At 37.7% G+C, this 22998-nt stretch overlaps 1 long non-coding RNA gene across 3 annotated transcripts in view; it reads left to right on the plus strand.

The window, feature by feature from the left end:
- The window catches only part of LOC149234934 (uncharacterized), a 54735-nt gene that overhangs the window by 5618 nt on the left and 26119 nt on the right, over positions 1–22998 (plus strand). For 2 of the 3 annotated variants that reach the window (XR_016268242.1, XR_016268241.1), the window contains exon 3: positions 18306–18802. The exons of the other annotated variant lie outside the window; for it this stretch is intronic. This is a non-coding gene — a long non-coding RNA (uncharacterized LOC149234934). Of the gene's footprint in view, positions 1–18305; positions 18803–22998 lie in introns of those variants that run through there. 3 annotated transcript variants of the gene reach the window in all.

A 22998-nucleotide genomic window follows, 5' to 3' on the forward strand; every position in this document is an offset into this window, starting at 1 on the left:
ATTTTCAGTCTTCAAAATTTAAATGAATGTCAAATACTAGTAATCTTTTAAAAAATCACATGATCAAAATTTAAACATACACATCATTGTAGGACATCTTCAAATTTCAAAATTTTAAACATCATCAAAGTCATCAACACATGGAATTCCATCATTTGGCTCATCTAGTGAGTCATCATCAATGCTAATATAATAAGGAAGTCATAAAGACCATTGCCAAATAGTTATAATCCATAAAATTGTTCTAGGAAATTCAAAAAACATAGATAATCTAAACTTATGGCCTACTAGACTCTAGTATGATCAAAGAGCTCTCAATCATCATGTGCATATGGCATAGTAAAGGCACTAGAATGGTGATCATCAAAGTCATCAATAGATGGAATTCCAACATTTGGATCATCTAGTGAATCACCATCAGTGCTAATATCATCTTCTTCTGCCTCTAAATCAGCATCAAACCATGGCTCGAAGGAATTAGATGCATCTTTGGCCACACTACTCAAGGCCAACTTCAAATTACTGCGAACATAAACAAGGTCTTCCAACCTTGTAGACAATAATTTGTTTCTTTTCTTGGATTGGATATGGTTAAAGCTACTCCAGTTCCTTTCACAAGCAGAGGCACTTGATCCCTGGCTCAAAATACGAACTGCAAAACGTTGCAATTCAGGAGTCTCTGATCCATAAAACTGTCACCATCTCCCTGGAGGAATATTGGGCCTATCTTGTACTGCACTAGACCTTGCAAATATTCCCTCTTCCAACCTGTATGCTCGGAGCTGCTCTCTAAGTCTCCTGCATTCTTCTTGGTCAGGGACCAACCGTTCAACTGCATCATAAAGGCCATTCATGACTTCTGCATCATTTGTTCTTTCTATCCCAAAGAGTCTAGGATCCAAATAACAAGCTGCTGCATGTAAAGGACTATGCAACATCTTCCATCTTTCATCAATCATCTCCCATATTGCAATGTACTCATTTTCCTCATTATTAAAAGATTTTGCAATGGCTTCTTTAGCACGATCCATGCCCTCATAAACAAAACCCATGGAAGGGGTATCACTATCAACCATGCGAAGCATATCAACAATTGGTTCACATACTTTTAAGACCTCCTGAGCATTGTCCCAAAAAGCATTCCCTAAAATCACCTGTTCCAACTCCTTTCCTTTAGCTTCCTTTGAAAGATGAGACTTTTCCCACTCATTGTTGCAAAAAACACCTCTTATCCTCCCTTTTTCTTCAACTAACCTTTTGATATTAATATAATATGTGGCAAACCTGGTGTCACAAGGCCTGAGCAACTCTCTAGATGCATTATTCCTGTACAAGCTCAATGTGAGTTGATGGTTAAATATGAGGTGAGAAATTTGTTTCCCCCTCCGAACTGTCTCGTTAATCCATGGAAACTTTGCCAAGTCATGTAACAATAAGTCAAGACAATGGGCAGCACAAGGTGTCCAATATATTTTTCTGTATTTATCCATGACCATTTTTCCTGCTCCAACACAATTTGAAGCACTATCAGTTATAACCTGGACCACATTTTCTTCTCCAACCTCAAGAATAGCTTCCTCTAAAATCTTGAAAATAAATTCAGAGGTCTTCTTATTCCCTAATGCATCAACTACTTTAAAAAAAAGTACCCTTTTAGGGCAAGAAACCAACACATTAATAAGAGGTCTATGATTCATATCTGACTAGCCATCTGATAAAATTGTGTACCCTGTTTCCTTCCAAGAGTCTTTGATCTTCTGCAAATTGTTTGTAACTCTTTCTTTTGGCCTCTTCAAAATAGTGGTCCTTAAGGTCTCAGAACTAGGAGGGACATATCCTTTACCAAAACCTGCCATCATCTTACATGCGTTGATGAAGTAAGGGCTTCTTGCCACATTAAATGGAATTGCACATTCAAAAAACATATCACCTACATCATCATCAACTTCTTGTTTCTGCATGGGCTTCCAAAGAGTATTTAATGTGGCTGTCCCACTTGATTTACTCATCTTTGACTGAGATGAACTCCCAACACCAACCGTGCTTGAAGAAAGTGCAGATAATGAATTTTAATTCATTGCAATTTCTGTTTGAACACGTTGTCTTTTGTTTTCATTCACTTTCTTAGCCTTTTGTATATTGTCATAATCTTTCTGAAGTGTCTCCTTGAGCTCTGCAGACACATTCTTGCAACCTTCAACACCACCTCCTTTCGACAGAAAGATCTAAAAAATTCATTATTACATAACTTTCATTTCAAATGCCTCCCATGAGGCCCGTCCAATTTCTCCACATATTTCCATCCTTCTGCTGTTGATTTTGGAGGTGCCATGACAAATATCTCTGCATTTTTGTTGGCAATGGCATATTAAAATTCAAATTTAAATAAATGATAAAATAATGAAATTCAATTTTCAATTGATTAAAAAGTAAAAAGTAAAAAAATCTATTGAATCATACTACTTTTAGATTATTTCTTTATTATGGTGGCTGTAATGAATGAATTTATATTCCATTCATTCTTACTGCATTTGGATAAATGCCCTTACTACTTTTTCAATAGGCTGTTGTAAAGTTTAAACATCGACCCATCTAAAGTGAGAAACGTTTTTCTTTATAAAAAAAGTGGTTGGTTGATTCATAAAACCCAAAACAAAGAGCAGTGGACCAAGTACTTGAATACTTTTTGTTCATACAATGATACAACAGAAAACAGTTCTATTTAGTATTAAGTATGCAAACCCTTGCTGTGGGCCCTAGGGTATACTGCAGGCAATGTAAAGTTTAAACACAACTTAGGCTTCAGCTCCACTACCTGCTTAACCATTCAGACTCAGAGAACAGAAAATGCACCACGTTCTTTAAAGTGAATTGAATTGAAGATTAATAATTGTATTTGCTCATGAGGCCTGGACGGGATACAATTTCTAGTGTGAAATTATCTATGTTACCAGGATTCGGATACGGATACGGATACGGATACGGATTCGGATTCGGATCCGCTAGTTTTTTTAAAATGCAAGATCCGGATACGGCAAGGATACGTCACGTACAAAAAAATAAAATATAATAATATTTTTAAAATTTTAAAAAACACTTTAGAGTTCAAAAATCAATTACTCCATTGAACCATCAAACACTTTTAGAACCGAAACCATTAGATATATTATGAATAGGAAGACTGAAACACTGAAATGATGCATCATCCGTCATACAAAGTAACAAAAAAGATCATAATATCATAAATGTTAACAGTAAATACATTTACATATCTTCAAATGGATCTCTATCTTCTGCATATTGCAACTCTACATCATGAATAGATGATGGGGGTCCTGGAATGTAGGAAGTTGCATCAGTAGGCTGGACTGGTGGTGGAACAATGTCCTCAAGTGGGTTGAGGTGAGTCATGGCATTTAGTGTCAGGTTCAAGTCAGAGATCTCAGGCTCCACATCCCACATCCTATTCGGACCTTTTTTATACTCTGGTTCAACATGTGATAGAAGACGGAGGTTGGAATGAACATAAACAAGATCCTCAGCCTTTGCTGCTCCCAGCCTGTTTCGCTTCACTGAATGGATGAAGCCATATGTACTCCAATTCCTCTCAGCTGATGAGGAACTAGCAACCTGTGATAATAACTTGGTGGCTAAAGTAGAGAGATGAATGTTATCCCCACCATGGAAGCCCCACCAAGTAATAGGATCAAGATGTCCTCGATCGTCCATAGCTACTGGATCTGAAAAGCTACCTGTAGACTGTACAAACCCTCCAAACTCTTGGCGGACTTCCATTGCAACTCCCATATCTCTATAAATTTTCCTCAAAGCTGTTTTGTATCCTTGTACCACTTCAGAATCCTTGTTTGGTGCTGTTCTACCTGGTAAAGACAAAACTTTGGAATGATAGTATTTAGGGTGCAATGCATATGCCAGAAGGTGTAATGGTGTGGTCATTTTGTTCCACCTTTCTGTAACTATGTCTTTCACTAAATAATAGAATGTTTCATCAGGGTCATTTTCACTTGCCCTGATAATTTCCCTTATCATCTCTAACATACTATCAATGTTTTCATAAACTTCCCCCAAGCAAGGTGTATCTGTATCAAATGCCCTGATCAAGGTCAAGATTGGTTCAGTGAACCGTAGAAGATATTGGACCTTGTCCCACCATGCATCATCAAGAATGATGGACTTGATTTTTTGCCCTCTATCAGAAGTGGAAGTCCTCCATGATTCCCAAAGAGGGTCAATGACCATTGCTTGTAATGCTTGTCTCACCTCCACAAGCCTCTTTATGATAAGAGTGTGGGAGGCAAAACGAGTTTCAGCAACCTACAAGTTTCAAAAAGTACAAAAGTCAAATCTCAAATTGAAATGAGAAATCATATATAAATTTGCAATTAAAAGAATTTCCAATACAAATAATATTGATTAAAAGAGAATACCTTTAGTAGCTCCAACTTTGCAAAACCTCTATAAATGGCCTGGGACATTGAATGATTGGTTATGAACATTTGGATTTCCTTTGCTGCTACATATATTTCATTAATCCATTCAATCTCACCAATCTTGGCAAGCATAAGGTTCAGTGAATGTACTGCACATGGAGTCCAAAAGATGTGATCATATTGACTCTCCACAATCAAACCTGCAGCTTTACAAACTTGTGCATTGTGCGTAATGACTTGGACAACATTATGTGGCCCCACACTTTCTATTGCCTCAATAAGAATTGTGGATATGAAAGATGCATCTTTCTCTATTCCACTGCAATCAATAGCCTTCAAAAACATTGCCCCTTGGGGGCATACTGCAACAACGTTAATCAATGGACGGTTTCTTTGATCTCTCCATCCATCAGAAATGATGGACACCCCTGTATCTGCCCATGTATCCCGGATTGCCTGTAGTTTTCTATCCACAGATTGTCTTTCTGATGCCAACAAAGTAGTGCGGACCTTTTCATATCCAGGGCTTTTGTACCCTTTCGGCGCTTCATTCACTGCTTTAATCATTTGTTGCCAATAAGGGGAACGCACCAAATTGAATGCTAGCCCATTTGCATAGATGCAACGAGCTACATGTTCATCAGCTATCTCTCTACCTTGATTATTGAATGATGCTTCAAGAGGGCCTAGAGTGGGCCTTTTATTAGTTGTGGCAATAGGCCTAGATGGCAATGGAGGCCTAGTTGTAGAGCTTTGCATAGGGTACTTTCCCTTAGCATGCTTCCTATCAGCAACGTCTTGCAAAGATGCATAGAATTGCATTTTTCCAGGACTCAAACCTTTGCCAAGTTTGCCATTTGCATCTTTTGGTCCGGTGCATACTTGCACCCCTGTGTTAGTTTGACCAGTGAGATGGGCCTTCACTCTAGTATATGAGCCATTTTTTATATCTTGGCATTCATTGCACTTCCATTTAAATGAACCACCTCCGGGATTTTTTCCAATAATCTCCACATACTGCCATAGAGGAGATTTTGGGTCTGTCTTGATGATTTCTCTTTCACTCTGCTCGCGCTGTGATGGCTCCATAATGATATATAAATTACGTTACTGATACTCACAACTGCATATAAAATTCAAAATATAATGTATTAAAATTTAATAATATTAATTATCCATACACAATTTGAATTAAATAACTAATATATTTATATATAGACAAACGCCAAGATTTAACAGGTATCAGATTTAACGCTGATAATTTATATTTATAAACTCTGATAATTTATATTTAATATTTATAAACCCTGATACCTTAACGCTGATAATTTATATTTATAAACTCTGATAATTTAACAGGTATCAGTTTATAAACTCTGATAATTTAACAGGTATCTGATAAACTCTGATAATTTATATTTATAAACCTTGATACCTTAACGCTGATCTCAGATTTAGAATATCGTTTTGAGAACGTGATTTGGTTGTCTTTAAATAATATAATATTAGTTAGAATATTTGTTTTGTTGTTTCGTAGATGTATTAGAGTTATAATAATGTATAGTCTTTTCATAATTTTAACATTATGAGATGTGTAATTCATTAAAGAATTTTTATTGAACAAATTTTATGAGTCGACCGTAGGTGAGGTGAAAGTATTTTCATTAAAATCTCAGCCTTTTCAAAATAATAATACATTAGGATAAACGGTGGCCGATGTTTTCAATTATTTATATATATTTATATTTATATATTTAAATTTTTACGGTTATGATTTATGATTTCACACCCCTATAGACTATAGTCTCTACGCTAATCCGATGGAAGGGCAGCGCGCAGCTATTTATAAACGCTCCCGTGGCTTGATTCCAGAGCTCGTATTTCTAATTTGTAAACGCTGACCGCTGTGGTAAACCCAGAACCGTGGACCCGTAACAATTGTTATAAACTTATAATATATAAAGGTTATAATATATATGAATATCGACTGAACCCAGAACCGTGGACGCGTCTAAACCCAGAACCGTGGACGGTGGACCTGTAAGTTGTAACAATGGTTATAAATTATAATATATAATGGTTATAATATAAAACAATGCGGCTGTAATCATAAATACCTTGCCCGGTTTCTGGTCCAGCCGACACAACTGGAACGCTGGGCCCCCTTGACGCCAAGAAACTCAGAGGTAAAACCGTAAACGCCAAAACGCTGCTGTTCCACTGTTTTTTTCTGTTCCGCCTGACTGCCGACCAATGGGGGACCACCTCACTTTAACGCAAACGTCAAAGCAAAAACCCTAAACTAAACTGCCACGCAAACAACGCTTTTACTTTTTCGGTTTTAAGGTATGCAGGTTCCGGCATTGACTAACCATACGTTTCCAGGAAAGACGAGCCGTTTCCAAACACTGATATTCGCCACGTGCCGTTTTTCCAACGTATTTTTCCGTATCCGGATCCGTACCAGATCCGTGGATACGGAGATCTCGGACCCTCAGCTGCCGGATCCGGTAACGTAGGAAATTATACAAGTTTGAAGGACTGCATTTTCCTCTGTTTATGGCAGATGTTTCCGGTTGGTGAACAAAGATGGCTGTAGCCTGTAGGCTGTAGGTGGAGGCAGTGATAGAAACAAAAACAAAAATACAAGCAAAAACAAAAACAAAAGCCAGAAAGGATGACCTTTTGTCACAGGTTGCTCAAACTGGCATTATAGAATTGTTGGGTGTTGAAGAAGAAGACGCTCAAATAGCTTGTGGAATTGACATTTTACGAAAAGCTCAACAGAATCCTGAGTATCCACAATTCACTCATCCCATTTGCAAATCGGAATCTTGCCACAAGAACACTATATCAATCTGAAAAGCATTCAAGGCAAGCAATAGGATACTATGCAACAAATCGACGTGGGAGATGTGACACTACTGCGCAATGCGCATCAGTTATTTAAATTTTATCCTCAGAAACCTTTGTTTAAGACTATGTCGTCTGAATGCGTCAATAACATGCACTTCTATAATGGTCAAAATGCAGTAGTCGCTGTTAATGTTCACTATGGATAACTTGCAGCAGCAAGAGAGGAGGTTGAAGAGGTCAATAAAGCTAAACAAATGACAGAACAAACATGGAAAGATGACAAGGAGAATCTTTTGTCTTCACTGGACAAATCTGAGAAAAATAATAAGACATTACATGGAAAAATTGAAGAATACCAGCATTTGTGGAATGCTGAAAAGTCAAATTTGGAAAGCACTGTTGCAGAGCTACAAAGAGAGCATGATCGGATAGATAATGAAAGAAAATTGCTGAGACAGAAGAATACAGAGTTACTGTTCAGTGTTAAGCACTGAAGTGCAGTCCATGAAGTTCCAGTTGAGTGAGAGTCCAGCCAGAATCTCAGCGACTTTTGGTGGTGAACCTGAACGCCATTATTTTTGGGAATCTAAAAACGCAATTTGTATAGTCAACAAAAAATAGTAGTCCATTGCGTACAAAACTATGCCCTCGTTTACTCTAAAATCATTTAGAGCTTATGAAATATATGTAATTACTAATCTGTATGGAATGGACATGGCTTAAAAATCAAACACCTTGGATACAAACTTTCAACACCAAACCAGACCAGAAAACCTGAAAATGGTCTGAACTAGAACTGGATGGTTCCGATAACCATGGACTCTAATTAGTTTGACATTGTGTTGTAACTTGTGTGACAATCTTCTCAACAGAAAGCTATAGTGACCTCAATCCCATGGTTGGTATATTCTGCAAGAGGGATCCCCAAGTCTTAATGATCTCAAAGAGCTTGACTAACCATAGTTTCCTCTTCTATCCATATATTGCATTATAAAGAGGGGGACAGAAGTTACTCTTCTCTAAAAATTGGCGAGGTCTTACTGTTCTGACCTTCACGTGTAGTCACATCAAGTTGTATGGCAGATATATGCAACTCTGTTTTGGGACTGGACTCAGTGATGGGTATGATTTGCTCATATAAAATGAGTTGGAACTTGGCTTTCATGGTTCCCCTTAAATGAATCAATTTGATGTTATTGTCAAACACACATGGGCAGCAACATAAAATAGGAAAGATAAAACATGCAGTACATTTTTTATTAACAGGAGATATACATTTATAGTACATTATGTGACCGTTGGGTTTCACATCCCAAGGTCTCTTGGACTACTTTGTCTATTCAGCTTCCACACTAACCCATTGAGGATTAGGTGTCCAACATTTCCCCCCCTAAATCCGAAGGGTTATGTATGAGTCCAAGAAGAGAGCTGTAATACAAAATGTGCAAAAATTGCATGGCAGCACTAGGCTGAATGTGCTCTCTGAAATGTTGGTATAAAGGGCGGTGGTTTAAAAAGGACCACCAACACTGGAACGCTTAGTGCAGTTCCCGGAACTCTTCCAAAACTGGCAAGAAGCTGAAGTCTTCTGTTAGAGGAAGTGCTCCTATTGTTTTGAAGAGGGAAACCTTCAACCAATAAAGGGAGGTCTCACCCCACATAAAAGGGAGAACTTCAACCTGAAAAGGGAAGTCTCAACCTATGATGGTTTAAGGATGACCAACAACTCTGGAATGCTTAATGCAATTCCTGGAACTCTTCCAAAACTGGCAAGAAGCTGGAGTCTTCTGCTAGAGGAAGTGTTCTCAATTTTGTTCCTAGAATTCTTCCAACACTGGCAAGAAGCTGAAGTCTTCTGCTAGAGGAAGTGTCCAAGATTGCCAACTGAAGGCATGTTCACGGGCATCTTTGTCTCTGGCTACAACTCTGAAACTGGTGTGGCAGGTTGTGGCTCAGGCTCGCTTGATGTGGCTTTGAAGCTTGTAGATGACCATCATTTCCCCCCCTGTCAGATACAAGGTGAGATGATGGAGAAAACTCAACTGCAAGACTGTTCAATACTCTAGAACAAGTTCTGACATGCGTTTGGAATATCTTCTTGGCTGTTGATGCCCATTGCCAAGAAGCGATCCATCCAAGATGAATCTTTGTTCTTGCAGGACGTTTGTTTTTGAAGCATATGTTTGAAGAATGACTGGTTTTATGACAGTGCTTACATGGATGAAGATCAAAACAGTGATCTTTCAGATGGCCAACTCGGTCACAGTGTTGGCATTTCACGATCTGTTGTTGTTGTTGTTGTTGCTGTGGAAGAGGGGCAGAGTCTGGAACAGCTGAAGCTGAACTGTCATGAGGAGCAGGTGAACTGTCATGAATGAATCCAGCACTCTGAAACTGAATGGGCTTTGAGTAGTCTGAAATATGAAAGGACAAATCCTTGTCATATCCAAGACCAGTTCTGTGCTTGTTGTGGACAAGCTGTTCCCAAGGTCTGATGATGGGCTTGGGAAGTGCAGATTGAGTTTCTGCATCTGCATTTACAACTGCTGCTTTATTTGAATGAACAATAACATTATTGACTTGCTATTTATGGGACTCTGTTTCAATCCTTTGAACAGAAACAGGTTCAGAATGATGAATCCACTGCTGTAATTCTTCCTGCTGTAGCTTTGTTTCCAGCTGCAAAAACTCAATATTTTCCTATGCATTTTGTAGACATGTCTGAATTTCTGAGAGAGATCCTATGCTGATTTGTAATGTGTCATCAACAGTGGATTGTATAAGAGTTTTCATGAACTCTAATACTTCACTGATTCTAGCCATTTTTCTTCAATGTTAGATTTACACCCTCTTTTTTTTTTTTTTAATAAAAAACAATTTATTCAATGCAACATTAATGTGATATTACTCAATTCCACAATGCACAGAATTGATTGTTCAATAACAACAATCTGCTCAAGCAATACTTTACAATACTGCCGACTAAATAAATCAAAAGTTACTAGCTTAATTGGATTCCACTACAGCCTACAGAGCCTAGGCTAATTTTCTTAATTCATTGTCTGGAGTACTGTAGCTTGGAATTATTTCTGTGACAAGTCCGCATATGCATTCTTGCTTCACCGAACTCTCAGGAAAGATTCTACCGAATTTTACCCTCAGCAATACACGAGCTGCTTCAGAAATGTGGTCGAGCTGCCACAGAGATTGACCACTTGCCTCGAATGTGCCTCGAGCAGCCTTACATTAGTTCGGCCCGAACTACCTTCAGAAAGTCACCCACGCTGCCTCAGGAGGTAGCCACATTGCCTCAGAGTAAGGCACCAAACTCAGCCGAAATGCCTTAGGGAGACCGAAGTGTCGCGGAGCTGCTCACTACAAAAGCCAGGATACCAAATCCAGCCGCAATTCAGTCTTGAAATATACTGTATTTTGACAGGCAAAAATAATACAGAAGTGGCATTTTTTATCACATCAAAATAGCCATTGTCTACACCTCCATTGTTGTTGAACATCATCAATTGTCATCTTCATAAACTACAGGCACCAACTCAGCAAATCAAAAGAAATGGTTTTCCACGAACACTAGAATCCCTTCATTGATCATAATACAATCTTAGCCACTAGCGCCCAGTTTTTGCTCTCTTCATGCCAGCATTGTTAAAAGGAGATACACTTCCACTCATATGAGGACTATCCTCTCTTAAAGTACCATTCAGCATGGCCAATTCTCGTAACTGTTGTTTTTTTGAAATAATCATGAGACTCATCCACAGGCTTCAAAAGATCATCTATAATTTCAAATGCTTGTTTCATGCGGGCATCAATAATGTTGGCAGGCAATTCAGCCTCGATCAATACATGCAGAGGTTCATTAAGATGCTCATAACCTGGCTTATCCTTCAGTTTTTCCTCCTTTGCAGAGTCCTTAACAGAGCCTCTTCTTATTCAAACTCGCAATACGCATTATCAACTCAGCATTCAACGCTATCATACATTGAATTCTCCAGTGCTTACATTGAATTGACCAGACTTTAAAAGAAATAAGTATGGCAACATATTATTCAAGGCTGCTAAAACCGTTGTGTCGAATGTAGTATTGAGGCAGCGATGAAACTTGGGTCTGAAACTGGTCACACCTCACGAACCAACAGTCGGACCAGAGGCATTTGCTTCCACTCAAATCATATCCAGCGCTTCAATTTCTCAGAAAATCCTACAATGTTTCAATCCTCTCAAACCGAAGGCGGATTACGAGTGTGCATTCTCAGATCGCTGCATTTCGAGCCGTGGACTTCCATGTGGATTGATTACAGATGTCAATGATTGCAAATGACTCGACTTGGAGTGCGCTCAGTCATGTGCATTCCAGCAGATATGTTAGACTTCAAGCAAACATATCTATCTAATTTTTCAACACAACATTTAATTATGTTAATTGGAATGTGGGCAACGGAACCAGATTTAACTGTTTTATGCTCTTATGTGGATATGGGCAGAAATATGACATTGACCAGTTTTCATGGAGGAGAAATTGCACGGAATAGAGGCAGCAAGTTTCCTCTGTAGCTCAGTTCGATATTAACGCTGAAACTGTAAGATACGCTCATAAAAAAATACAGGGAAACGCTCATCTAAAAACAATGCACAGTCTCTGTACAGTCTTACAAAATTGGGACAGAAAAATAGCAGAGAACGCAGGAGTTATCTCACACTCCAGCAGCACATCTCCACGTTTCTCAGGTCTTATCACCACAATAGCCAAGCATATCAGATTTATTAACAAAACATGAGCAGGCATATCATGCTGTCTCAAATATGCAGTGCGCAGTCTCAGGCGTATTAACAACAGCAGCGTTTTTATTGAAAAAGAAACTATATGCGTAACAGTGTTCAGATATATGAAATTTCAATTGTTCAAGCATATGAGACTGATACCATGTCCAGGCATTCAAACCAGGCAGTGCGCAGTGTCAGGCATTCATACCATGTCAGGCGTTCAAACCAGGCAGTGCGCAGTTATTACTATGACCATCGCCTTAATACCTAATTCAGCGCAGAGATACCATGTCAGGCAGAGAGCGCAGGTATAAGGGCAGCGCAAACGTTCCCATGTCAGAGGAATGTCAGACAGAGAGCGCAGGTCTAATTTCAAGGGTCAGGACTGTAAAAGACAGAGGGTGCAGGTAAAGAATGGCACAAATAGCGTTGAGTGAAGGAGCGTTTTGTATGCAGAGAGCAGCGTTTTGTATGCAAAGAGCAGCGTTTTGTATGCAGGTGGAGCAGCTACAGGAGCAGCGTTCAGGCCAGTGGAAGCGTCAGAGCAGGAGAATAATGTCAGAATTTTTTATTTGGGGAATTGTGCGCAGAGAATGCAGCTAAATTGCTGATAAAACATTCATGAAATGCAGAACTGACTTGCACAGAAAAGCCATAAAACAAATGGCTGAAATTGGAGCAGGACCAGCAATCGCCCGCTCTGATACCATGTCAAACACACATGGGCAGCAACATAAAATAGGAAAGATAAAACATGCAGTACATTTTTTATTAACAGGAGATACACATTTATAGTACATTATGTGACCGTTGGGTTTCACATCCCAAGGTCTCTTGGACTACTTTGTCTATTCAGCTTCCACACTAACCCATTGAGGATTAGGTGTCCAACAGTTATGGTGGCTGACCATTTACTGTTTGAAGTGCTGATAATTGCATTCACCAATGGTAAATTGGTAATATAAGAATCAGTTATTTTGAGAAAAAAGAAAGAAAATTTACCGGCCATATCATACAAACAAGCTAGGAAATCACAGCAACATTCAAGTGTCTATTTAAGACTCGGGCCAAAAACAACAGAACACTAAGTTAGCATGGATGGTATGGAGAAAAGCAAAGCACAACCGTTGTACATCACATTGACAGAATATGCCAAGTCCCTGAATTCTTCATCGACAGTTGCAAGACAATTTTTATTGAAAACAACACTATGTTTGGTTGCCCACTGTCATGTCATAAAACAGATAATCTATAGGGATGGAAACCACCAGCAACAAAACATATGTTTGGTTCTTAACACAACTCTAATAAAACCAAAAATAGCAAAGCTGCAAAACCCGCGAGACTTATGTGCAGAAAAACAACGAGTGACTGTGAGACTCGAGAGTGAATGTTAAAATTGTAAATACCTCTGGAGTCTGAACAGAGAAGACTAGACTGATTCACTGAAGGTGCTGCGTCACTGCGTGCACACTGTGACACTGGTGCCGCCGCCCGCGGTGCGTCGGTGGTCTGCGTCGACTGCTCAAGGCCTCAGTCCTCACGCGGCAAGCCTCGGCCCACTGCCCACTGCCTCAGGCACGTCTTCAAACTTCAAAGTTTCAAACTCACTGCAACTGCAAGTGCAAAGTTGCAAACGCAAACTGAACTCCACAAATGGCACAAACAAACGCTCAGCCGACAATGTGTGCCAAAACGCTAGCCAGCAATGGTTTATAAAAAATAATTTGGCGGGAACAATTGCTAAAAGGCGGTATGCGGCCCCTGGTTTTCTTCTAAAACCGTCAACAAAACCGTCTAAGGAAAACCGTCGAACCTGAACAAATTCGTTGAAGTTCGCGATTAGGTTCGATCAGGTTCGTGAGGTTCATTGAGGTTTGATAAAATTCGATCAGGTTCGAGTTCGCCTTGAGGTTCGAATTTCAGGTTTGGTGAACTTGAACGAACCTGAAATTGTTTTTACAGGTTCGGCGAATTTCGAACCTGAAGCTTTAGGTTCGCCAAACCTTGTGACTTAGTGCTCTTCTCCCTTAGTCGAACGCATTCATCCATGAGTTCTTGGATTCTACGATTACCTTGTGGTATCTTCTCATCAAGTTCATTGAGTTCATCAGTGTTCCCATGAAGATTATTCAAGCCCTTCCGCATGTCCACTATCATGTCTCCCATATGTATCAAGAGTTCCCACTCTTGCACAAGAGCTTCATAGCATTTCTGCATTTCATCTTTCTAATAATTAGTCATGTCTTCAAGCTTTTGAAATTCTCTTTCAACCATCTTCATCTATTCGGCAAGTCTTCAATACCTGCTTTACGTTCAACAGTCATCAACTTCAAAAACCCAAACTCAACTGAATCAACCTTCGATATCGCTTGTCATGAAGTGCAAGTGTATCTTCTTCAAATTATTTCAGATACCAACTGTCACGAAGTGCAGTCGTATCACTTCTTCCGTAAATCTGGTTCAACTGAATCAACCTCTGATACCAACTCACGAAGTGTAGTGGGATCATCTTTTCTTCAAGGATTCAGTAAGGGCTCTGATACCACCTGTCACGCACCTATCTTGGCGATGGTCTTTCAACTGTACATACGCAGGTGCGGCACCGCTACTCGATTTCTTTTCACCAATAGTTTCAAGTACGGACTACGCCTAACATTGAATACTTAGAATATTTTTCTACTTCACCAAGCATTCACATTCTTTTACACAATGGAAACATTCATCTTTATCATCATTCATATAAAAGTACACAAGTACAATATTCTTCAAAGGGAGGGGCAACTCCATGGTTTGAGCTTTCCCAACAATATATAATAATCCAATTTTTATAAGTTCATGTACAACATCAGCCTCTCAAGGCAACCCCAAATTTAACTTGGCAAAACTGCCAAACTTGCTTTCCAGCTTGGTTGTCATTCAGCCTTGACCTTGGTTATCGTTCAGGCTTTCCCAAGCTTCTTGTGCAGCCTCACCCCACTATCGTGCAGTTGCGCCCCACTATCATGCAGACTTGCCCCACTTTCGTGCCCCTGGCAAGAGCGCCAACGGGTTGCGTAATCGACTCTCCGTTCGAACACGCCCAACTCGTCTCCAACTGCCCGCACTTCGCTTACCTATCGCGTTAGTTTCACCGTCGGGTCACCCAACTCGTGGGCAGGATCGCCCAGCACGCCCGAGTCTCAACTCGCTCGTCCACCCAGTTCGACTCGCCTACCACCTGAGTTCACTGACTTGCCTGACCGCTCGTTCACCAACTCGTCGCAGCTTGCTTGTTCACCAATGTGTCCCCGGCTTGCTCGTTCAGCAGCCCGCCCGCTCATCCGTTCAGCAGTACGGGTAGGCACGCCCACGATAGCTCGCCCTGTGGCAGTCCGCCCAACTCGCCCAGGCACCTCCGCCCTCCGGTTCGCCCGCTAACCTGCACCTCGGTTTTTTTTGTATTTCTCCAATTTTCGGCCAAGTGTTGCGGCCCACTAGTCCGCCTGCACCTTCAACCCCTTCTTTCGCCCTCCTAGGTCGTTCACCCTTTATAGTTTGAACTCGCTTGGATGTTTGAACTTGTTCATTGTCTTCTACTCCATGTGCCCTCCATCCATATATATGGTTTCGCCATGGTTAATGATGGGTCGGCCTACCCAGGCTGACCATACAATTCGGTCACCCTCTCCTCAAGTCGGCTCGTCAAACTCATGGGTCAGCCTCACCCCACCGTGTGGATTTCCGCCCTTCGTATAAACTCGTCCCATCGTCACATCTTTCGTCGCACATGACTCGTCCTTTGTCGCACTCGACTCATCGCACCGTGACTCGTCGCGTTTAACTGGGATTTGTGTCCCCAGCTCATCGCACATCCCCAACGCTGACTCGTGGGCGTGACAACTCCAGACAGACCATTCAGTTAATGTAAATTGACTGCAACAAAGTTGGTCACTTTGTAATATGTCCAGTATTTTTTAAGCCTTGACAGTCTTTGCAAACTAGCCATCTAACAGCACACCGGATCAATCCCCTAATTTACCTCTCCTATGATGCGAAGGTCTATTTTATCAATGTCAAATGATAATTCACTGACCATTATAACAAAACAATTCTAGGTTATATATGTGATCATTCTCATTGTAATTTACCTGAGGCACTTTATCTCTTGGAACTACATACTGACCACTAGACAATACACTTTAGATTAGAAAATTGTTGCATTTAATCAAGATGCACATCCTCAAACCAAAATGTGCTTTTAGATTGTACAAGCCTCAAACAAAATATGCTTTTAGATCAAACAATGGGTGAACTCTTACTCAACCTCCAAATCTGTTTCAGATAGCTTGCCTAGTGCACCGTTTTTAAATTCAACCTTGCACTTCAATGATTGAAAATGACCCTTGAATCATGCTTGGTGCATTTTGGCGATATCTTTACATAGGTTGTTACTTACTATTGAATACGTCATTGATTCAGTGTCAAACCTTTTCTAAGATCTCATGCAGTTGTCTATTGCCTCTTTGGATGTGCCTTCCGTGCATAGTGCATCCATAATGGTGGCTTTATGTAATCATATTAGGGACATGATATATATCGTTTATCTGTTTAAATAATTTTAGTGCCTCATTTCTCTGGAAGTTTCCAATTATCTGTAGTGAAGCAAGCCCTTGAACTTGACTTCTTTGTTTAACCCTGAGAAAATTACATCTTTTGGAAAAGGAAACTTCTGGAAGATGAGGATCGTGGATATGTATCGTTGCCTTAAATAAACAGATCTTTTAAAGGTCAGATTTAAAGATTTTAAAATCCAATTTTACTCTAATGCAGGTTATAGATGTTGTAGTAATACCATAAGTAGTAAGTACAATGTTTTTTATACTCAGTTTTTAACATGCATTTCTGAACTTCTAAGTTCTGAGTAATTCTTACCTTTTTTAAATTGTCGTTTTCCATGACCACTATTTCGAAACTGATGTGGCACCTAATTCATAGTGGTTGCTCATTCTGACATTTATCGATGTGTTGTTAGCAATGCTTGTGTGAGGAACACATTTGTAGACATGTATGCCGAATGTGGAAGCATAAAGATGCCCACAATGCACTTGATGAAACCCCCTTCAACTAGATGCAATTTCACAAGCTGTCATAATTTTGCTTGTTTATCCTTCAATATGCTAGAGTGCATCAGTTGAAAAAGGGGAAAAAAACTATTTATTTTAGTGCAAGATATTTTGAAAGAGTCAGCATCATGAAAGCTGTGTGAAATCTAGATCTCAGGTTCATCACAGGTTTTCAAGATATTGATCGAGTTTGCAAAGAGACAGAACACAATGAAAATTTGCAGAGTTAGGTGACAACAGCTGGTGTATTTTCCCAAAATATCAATAGATAAGTTGGGATGATTGATACTTCTGGATAAATTTGTTGTATTAAGAGGAAAAGTCTACCTTCATTGCAGGTTACTTTGTTCCAAACACCTGTGCCATAGAAAACATTGTTTCCTTTGTTTGGTTTTGATTGTATAGTTTCTTGACTATTCTAATAATGAAGCCTGGATATCCATATTCAAGTATGAAGCCAAGAAAGTTGAAGACTTGAGCAAGGGAACTGAGATCATGCCATCCCTCATCAATGTTTTCATCTGGTGAATTTCAGTATCGGAGGGTTTGATCTATAGGGTTGTGGCTTGGATTTTTTTCCATTTTAATGAATTTTGATATTGAATACCTATAAAGCTTCAGGTTAATGGCTTTAATTTCTCAAACAAAATTGGAACTATTGAAATTGATAAAACGGGAAGTAAATCCATTCACTAATTCAAATTTTTGTATATCTGAAATAGGAAAATGCACTAACCAAAAATACCAGTGCCTGAAATCTCCTAAATATAGCCAGTGAGAACAGGACCAGAATCAGACATATAAGTGTCCATGCAGCACCCACCTTGTTGTAACTGTGCCCATAATGCTGTCTATTAAGCCTGGGGAAGTGCAATTAACCTCAAATAGTACGCCCTCCTATTGTTCGTTCCCCGCAATTAGTGAGCCCAGATTTGTTGTGGGTGTTGGTGCAGAGACTGATGTTCATAATTTTGGAATCCAGCCATATATAATTAGAAATGTTTTCGATAAGTGCCCCAAAGATCCGAACTAGTTCTTTTTCTGCTGCTGTTGGAAACAACCTTTAAAATATGATATGTATGTTTGATTTTGAAACCTGAATTTATCTATGCAGATTTGGGGGTTACAAAGTAGTATTTATGAACATTGAAGGGAAAAAAGCCACAAGGAACAAGAACTGCTTGAAAGTAGTTAAGGAAGCAAAAATTCAAGAAGACTACAACAATCAGATTTATCATGAGTAAAGATGGCCTTAATAAGTATAATATTGTATTCATATGCACCCCTTTCATTTGAGGATGCACATGTAAAGAAGGAATGCATTCCAAGAGGAATATGATTCCATAGAGGGATAGGAAACATAGGAACTTATGTACTTGCAATAAGGGAAAAGTGAAAAGAATCTAGAAGACAGTATAAAGCAAGTCACTCAATTGGTGAGTACAAAACAAGGGTTAGCAGCAAAAGGTTTTCCAAAGAAGGACGACAATAATTATAAATGAACCTTTGCCATTGTGGAAAATATGAAGACAATAAGATTGATGTTAGCTATGGAAACTCAATTGGACTTTGCAAGTGCCTTGTAATTGGAGAATTGGAGAAGGAATTGTACATACAACAATGTCATGGCTTCGTGCAAAAAGAGAAAACATCGAGTGTATAAGTTGAAAAATGGCTCAAGAGGGTTCTGGGTACCATAAATCTTCAACAAAACTACGCTCCAACCCTCTGGACTTAAAAGAATTACTTCGGGAAAAGGAAACAAAATGGTCACTAAATAAAATATGGGAATATGTAATACCCTTTTAAATGCATGCCCTATTCTGTAATAAGATGTATATGTTCTGGTGTAAATTGTTTTTCTCATGGGAGATATATCCTTGTGCTCAATAGCCAAATTTGAAACGAATTTGGTACCATAATTTGTATCAATTGTGCAATATGACATTGAGCAAATTGGAAGTGAATATAAAGTGTGTATCTTCCTTGAGTTTAGCAATGAGCATGCGTTGTGCTACTAAGTAGGCAATGGTAAACTTGATCATTGTGCACCCTTAATGCTTGAGTAGCACTATTAGCACTACTTATTCTTAGTTATTTCCCAAATATTAACTTAGAAGGCATTCACAGTAGAATCTAGCAAGAGAGTTAAAGAAGAAGATTTAATCGGCAAACCTTGTTGAAATGTACAACAAACTATTTATTTTCAATGTCATGTTTCCCAACCTTCTTTGACAAGGAATGCTAACCAAGAAATGTAGTCTACTACATTTCATGATGTCATCATGTGCAACCATGTATCTTTCAAAAGTCAACTTTTGAGCCAGAAATGAAAAATAAAGAAAGAAAATATTCATAACTCTCCCAAACACATAAAATGTCAGTATTTAAAGTGAAACTAATTGAAAGTAAATGCAAGAATGTTTTACTGATGAATCTCATCTAATCCATCATCACCTCCTTCCATCAAAGTTAATCTTATAAGAAAGGAGCCGTAGGACCATGGAGCGCATCACTTCATTAGAAAAATCCAATTCCACTGTGTTTGCAAAAAAGATTCATATAACTAAATCATCAGCATGGGAGATTTTATGTGAGGTCTATAACCATGTGTTAAAAGCATATCCATTAATAATTTATTTATCCATAGAAATCAGTGCATATCATCAGCATTTCAATCTTAAGCACTGGCTAATAAGCATGTGACTCTAACCTCTTTGGACCTTTCTTTCCTTGAAAAACAAAGAGGTTTTGCCATATTCTCAAACCTCTCTCCATCTATGAAATTGCAATCCAAGTACTTGATGCTTTGCAAATCTAGTATAGCATTATCCTCGGTGTTCTTTTGCAAATCTTGATACCCTAAACAAAACATTATCAACTAATTTGTTTTAACACTTAATATTTAGCTCAAAACATTATCAACTAAATTGTTTTAACACTTAATATTTAGCTAAAGGAGAACAAAGACTAAATCCAAGAGATTTTCTTAAAAAAAAAATTGAAATGAAATAATGATTTTGCTCTCTTGATGCTCATGTTATAGCATTCAATAAAAATAATCACATCGGCACGAACAAGTAGATTTGAGAAAATTCATCATCTATGATAACATTGGAAAGACGTGAAGACCAATGATAATAAAATGTCTACATTAATACGGGATGTTGATACACAAGAGGGAAATACTTAACATCTATCATAACTATGAATGAATCTACATGAAGACAAATATTAACATCTATCATAACTATGAATGAATCGACAAATATTAAACAATAATAGAGTCATAAAGAATGATTGAATGTCATGGTTTCAAGAAGTTAAAACTCCCAACCTAAAAAACCTACATATAACTTGGTTTACAATATATGCCTAGATTATGTTCAATTAGCTCGATATTTTAGTAACGATTTGTCCATGCTCCTAAAGTAATACATGATTCTCAGTGCAACAAGGAACCTTCAATTTATAATCCAAAAGTATCAAACCTTCCCCAAATTTCTTCTTAGAGGAAAAAAAAAAAAAAAATACAAAAACAAACACAAAAACACACCTAGTCATGTTAATCATCCAATGACAAATTAATTATGGATAACAACATACTACAAATAATGAAATAGAAAAATATATATCTCAAGAAGATATTGGATAATCATTAGCATACTTCATCTTAATTCAAGGTCTATTACATGTCAAGAGGAATTAAAAAACTCTAGTGCAAACTCCCATAGCAAATAAAACTCATTAACTCATTCAAACTCATAAACAACAAGTCAAGACATAAGTTACTATATAATGGATTTACAACATCTATCTCTTGGATTTACAACATCATTATCTCCACCATAAAGCAAAACTGAAATAACACACTTACCATATTTAGTTTTTAATACATTAATCACATTTATTAGATATTTATGGGTAATTTTGTATTATTCAATAATATTTTGTATACGAAAAGTTTATAGAGGTTCTTCAAAAACATATAATCATTCAAAATTTTATAATTATTTTTTAAGAATGTACAAATAATTTCACTTTAATTAAATTAAAAATAAAATATTATATACTCATTTATTTAAAGAGTATAATTCGAATTAATTATTGCGTCGTGAGGTGCTCTAGCCAAATATGGAAGATGTGTTGTCTTGTCATGTTATAGCCAAATATGGAAGATGTGTTGTCTTTTCATGTTATGTTATTGAAACATTTTACTTTGCCAGATAAAATAAAATAATACAATTAATAACTATATCTATTAATAAACATAAAAATAGCTCTACCTTAAACATTTTTACTTGGTCAAAAATAAAAGAAAGAAAATTAAAAATAACTCTACATTAAAACAAAAATAACTTTAAACTAAAATAATACGGTAAACTTGACTTGATCAAGTTAGTCGTGGTTTTTGAGCTCCAGGTTATTTAAAAGAGGAAATTAAACTAGCATAGATCCATCTTAACTTCGGAAGTTGCGAGGGAAGCTTGTTCACGATCTTTCCTTGTATTGGAAGGTTGAAGTAATCTTCAATAAATAATTGCATACATTGAGCAAATCTGACTTTGACAATAAACATTGATTCTTCTTGAAACTTTAGTTACTAAAAGACCATCACACAAATACATCACACTCCAAAATCCAAAGAAAATGAAGGAAAGCGTTACTCAATTTCATGAATTGGAAACCAACATAATTTCCTTATGTAGATTTAGTTATTGAAGTACCCCCACACAAACACCTCTCACTCAATATCGAGAGAAAATGAAGAAAAACATTCAAACCCACTCTAATAATTTTCATGTATTTTTCACAAAGGATCAAAGGCTAGATTAAACCCACTTTTGTAGCTATGAGTGTCATTATATTGCCTCAATTGAAACCAAGGCTCCGTGCATGTTTCTTTCTATAGGTAATCTTGACCTAGATTTCCACTCCATTTCCCTAATTCTTGATTCTTAAGTGCCTAACACTTTGGAATATATAACATTAACATTGGTCTATAAGAAGTTGTTGGATAATAGATGTTTTACTCTTCAATCAATTTGCTTAGTCCATTCTTAGGAAAGTTAACAACCAACCAAAGACTTAAGAGAGGATGGCATAAAGAAACATTTTTGATATTAGTGAGCTCATATAAAGAGATTTGGTATGAATGTTACTTGATAACACATTTGGTCCAACATTTTTAAATTTCATCATCTCAATACTATATTCCTTTCAAGCGGGTAATACAATACCAATTAATAAAAAAAACAATTAAATTGCTCAAACTTTTCAAATATGCAAGGGATCATAATTGATTTTTCTAATAATTCTCAAGTAAAACAAAAATATGTTTCTATGGGCTTGTGCACTATTTGAGTTTGTACAGAGCTGCTATTGGCTACACAATTGTTTAAACAATTTCATAATTTGGGACAAGGGACTTTTCTGAGAATGAATAAACCAAACAATTTGTGAAGTTGCAGATAAGTACTACAATACATCAATATGTTGGGTTCTCAACTTTAGGATAAGATAACCTTCATAAAAGTTTACTCAGTGAAATAATATTTAATCTCACCATATATTTAATGCAACCATAACCTACCAAATATTTAATAAAGCCAAATGATTATTGATCACAAAAGATAAAGATAATCATAAAGTTCCCTTAACCTATCATTTTTGTTTTTAGAATCTTCACTTTAACCAATTATTTTTTTCTTAGAATCTTCACTCTACAAGTTATGATACAAAAATCCTATGAAAATTAAAATACAACTTTTTCAATTTAAGAATCCTATCCGTGTCTCTTTGCACCA

Source organism: Pinus tabuliformis, chromosome 8 (assembly GCF_031772625.1).
Source record: "Pinus tabuliformis cultivar Carrire ecotype Pingquan chromosome 8, CPIR1, whole genome shotgun sequence".
Taxonomy (NCBI): Eukaryota; Viridiplantae; Streptophyta; class Pinopsida; order Pinales; family Pinaceae; genus Pinus; species Pinus tabuliformis.